At 38.4% G+C, this 4,218-nt stretch overlaps 1 non-coding gene across 1 annotated transcript; it reads right to left on the reverse strand.

The window, feature by feature from the left end:
- Positions 1-3,792: 3,792 nt before the first annotated feature.
- Positions 3,793-3,865, reverse strand: TRNAK-CUU. The gene has a single exon. It is a non-coding gene; the product is annotated as a tRNA-Lys (tRNA).
- Positions 3,866-4,218: the final 353 nt, after the last annotated feature.

Genomic DNA, 4,218 nt, shown 5'->3' on the forward strand with positions numbered 1-4,218 from the left:
ACAATGGTTTAGTGGTAGCAGGTTTGATTCTTGGCTAGAGTACCTTCTGTGCGGAGTCTGTATGTCCTCCCTGCTTTCATGTGGGTTTCCTCTGGATGCTCCGTTTTCTTTCCACATTTCAAAGACATGCGTCTGGAGTGTTTATCGCCAGGTCTCCACAGAAAATTGGTTTTGTTCCAAGTTAGACTTTCCTGGTAAACAAATGTTAAATAAATAAAATAAATAAAATTCAAATGTTAAATAAATGAAATTTGTTTACCGGGAGACTGACTGGGTCTAAAAAGGCCCATTTTCAGAGAAGGCCCAGGGACAAAAGCTCCATGAACTACAATGTAAACATAACAAACCAGTTTTTTCATAAACATAGTACATGCAGAACAAAATACAGGAAGAAAAAATTAATATGACATTATAAAGGTAAAATAACAAACAAAAAAACAAAAGTAGCACGGTGACCATTAATAAACGTTTTGACCAAACAGAAAAACCTTTTGATCAATTATTACATAAATATACACAATCATTACTCATTTTAGGTTGAGAACAATGCAGTTGACTGGTAGGAAAAAGGAAGGTAACCAGGCAACCGGGACAGGAGAAGGAGGTTAAAGGATGGAGAAAGTTAGGGGAGAGATCCAAAAAGAGGGTACATTAAGTACAGGAGGGAAAGCAAGGTAAAGAGCAGGTTTAGAACTGCTAATCAGGTTTAGTGCAGGAGCAAAGCCAAGTGTTAAGGTGTTCTCTAAGAAGTTGTTTGAACTTGTATTATTTGTGTTAAGTATGTCTTGGGGTATATCATTCCAAGTTTTGGCAAGTTTGTATGAATATAGCAAATCCCCATAGCTATTGCTGGATTTGTTGACCTTCAAGAACAATTTACTGGAAGATCTCAGTGTTCTACTACTGGAGTAAGGCTTAACTAGGCTGCTTAAAAATGGGCAGTTGTTCGGGTAGTAGATGGTAGAATGATTTAGAACTAGTTGTTTAACAGTTAGCAGGTGTGGGAGTTCTAACCAGCAGAGTTAGTGTAGTACCTTACAGTGATGAGTTCTTGCAGGTTGCTTAGAAGCAAATCTAGCTACTTTGTAGTAGCAGGATTCTAGTTTGTTTAGGTCACATTTTCTTAAGTTAGTGAAAATGGGTGAGGCATATAAGAGGGTAGTTAGAAGGTGAGTTCTGCAGATGGCATGCCTGGTGCAGTCGGTTAGGAAGGACTTTACTCTGTACAGGGAGCCCACTTTCTTGATAGTTAGGGATAGGTGTTTATCAAATTTGAGGTCTTTTCAATGGTGACTCCTAATATCTTTATAATCAACAGGTTCAATACGGATATTGTTAGATGAGTAAATCGTGAAAGTAGGGTACATGACTTTTTTACTACTGGAGAAAAGCATAAGTTTTGTTTTTGAAGCATTAAGAATTAGTTGTGAGGTATTAAAGTATTTTACTATGTCCAGAAAGGATTGTTGGGTTTTGTTGAGTAGAGCAGGTAGTGATGGAGCAGACCATGTGAGGGAAGAGTCGCCCACATATTGAACCAATGTAGTATATTAGATGGCTGAGTTGAGTCTATTTGTAAATATGGTGAAAAGAAGGGGACCAAGAATGGAACATTTGGGTACACTGACAGAGATAGGAAGAGGAGAGGAGAGAGTTGGTTTTGCCATTTAACTGCTCGTTGATGGTTGGTTAAGTAACTAATGAACCAGGTAAGGGTAGAATGACAGAGGTTAAGGGAGGCTAGCTCGAGCATGTGTTTTTTTGTGGAATACCATATCAAAGGCCTTTGACAGATTGAGAAATATAGAGGAGGTAAGTAATCCATTGTTCCTATATTGGTTCACTGTATTTACAAAGCTAATTAGGGCAGTTGTTGTACTATGTTTAAGTCAGAAGCCATGTTGGGTGGGAGACAAAAGGTTGTTTTTAGGAGGTAATTGAGAAGTTGTGAGTGAATGCATTTTTCCAGTATTTTTGCTAGAGGGGAGAGGATGGCTATGGGCGTATAGTTAGAAAAATCAGTGGAAGTGGCACCTTTATGAAGAGGGATTACCTGGGAATAGACCGATTTATAAGGATGGATATAGGGTAAACAATAGCACCTGCAGACAGTTTAGGATATTCATTGCGAAGTTGGTCAACACCAGTGGAAGAGCATTTCAGTTTGGATACGAGTTTTTTTTTTTATGTAATGAGTTTGTATAGGCTGACTAGTGAAGGAATCAGCATTTTTTGTGGGTAGAGAGAATTGGGAATTGTAAAGATAGTATAGAGTTTACAAAGTAATTGTTAAACTGTGTTGTAATGTTGTCATGGGAGTTTGTAGTATTTGGAGTAGGGGTAATGGCCTGACCAGGTTTTAGGAGTTGGTTAATGTCACCCCAAAATTTCCTTGGGTTATTACGGTGCCTATTTCGGATTATTGTAGTGTTGTTTTTTATCATACTTGATTTGTTTTTTTGCTAAGTTACGAAGCTGTCGGTAGTTTTGTACGGTGGTTGAGTTTTTTAAGTGTTGGTAATTATGCCATGCTTTGTCTCTTTGTCTGAGGAGAATTTTTGTGTCAGCAGAAAGCCAGAGAATGTGTCTGTTTTTTATGCATGCTCTTCTAAGGGAAGCCCTCCTATTTAAGATAATGAGAAATGTTTCATTGAACTGCTTGGTCAAGGTGGAGATGATTTAGAGGGGACCAGTTGACTTGATGGAGAAGTGTGGTAAAGGTTTCTGGAGTAAAGTTAGTTTAATTGTGGATAGGTTTGTATGTTATTTCTCTAGAGGTACAGGAGTGTTTTCTTAGCAGGTATGTTGGTAGATGATCATTCAGGATGTCTGGAAGACACCCAGAGAGATAAGTCTGGATTTGAATTATAAAGGGACCAGTCAAGGATGGAATGTTTATTAGTATATTTGTCAACCCTAGTGGGACTGAGAATTAACTGGTTAAAGCCATAGAGATTTTTATGGTTAGAGGGATTATGAGAACCAAGTGTCCAAGTCAAGGTTAAAATCACCCATTATAACAGTTTCTTGTCTTAGTGTTGAGGAGGACCAGGTTAGTATATCTTCAATAGCAGACAGGTTGTTGCCTGGGGAAGGTAGATGGCTATGATGATAATATTCTTATGAGGGGTTATTTGAAGACAAGTGTATTTCTGTGTTTGAACTAACTGGGGGTGGGTGGGTGCTGAGACGTTCTAGTTTTAAATGGTCTTTATATATTATTGCTAATCCCCCAGCATGTTTGAGGGTTCTATCTTGTCTTTGGATATTGTATCCTAGGGGTAGAATTTCCTGAATCAAAATGTGTGGTTTAAGCCAGGTTTCAGTTAAAATGGATATATGGGGTGAGTATGAACTTATTTAATACGCTTCTTACGTTACAATTTAGTATTAAAAGGTCAAGAGGTATTATAGTGCAGGTCATTTATACAAGTTGAAATAGGTGCATCTATAAGGGAGGCAAGCAGAGGATGGGATGGTAGACCTGGATTGGGGTGTATGTCTCCCCATACAAGTATGTAGTTTTTCAAGGTAAGATGTGTGCACTTCAGTTTATTAAGAAATCTCAGGAATCTGTACAAAGAGTTGGAGAAGGAATTTGAGTGAACAACTTTCATAGTTTCATAGTATAGTACTAGGCTATCTGTCCTGGGGCATTTGTAAGCCTAGCCATAGTGATGTGGCTTTTGCCACCCCATGAAATGGTACAAAAAATGTACAGAATAAATTTAGAATACTGTGCCTCTGTCTAGTAGTGACACAATGAAGGTCCCCTTACATAATAGAAACACACGCCCAAGCAGGGGCTTGAACCCTGGACTCTCAGATTAAGAGTCTGATGTTCTACCGACTGAGCTACCCAGGCTGTGAATAGGATGAGATGAGTGCAAGAGCTGTTAAATAGATGAGGTGATATGATAAAGATGTGTGGAGGTATAAGGGGTGGTGGATGTCTGGATAGGTTGGGGAGTGGGTAACTATGATGTGCAGATTGTTACAGTGTGTAGAGATATAGGCATATAAAAGAAATGAAGTGTGGAGAGTAAAAGTAATATGTTTGGTGGAAGTCATCACCATTTTAGGAGAAGTCTAGAGAAAAAAGTAAATGAAAAAGTCTAAAGAAGAAGTGTATAGATATGGTCAGATTAGACAGAGAACAGAAATTGGATAGATTAAGTGGGAGGTAGGATTGGTGAGAACTAGACTGGATAGTGTAGA

This window comes from Protopterus annectens, chromosome 6.part0, assembly GCF_019279795.1.
Source record: "Protopterus annectens isolate FY-2018-M chromosome 6.part0, PAN1.0, whole genome shotgun sequence".
NCBI classification, from domain to species: Eukaryota; Metazoa; Chordata; order Ceratodontiformes; family Protopteridae; genus Protopterus; species Protopterus annectens.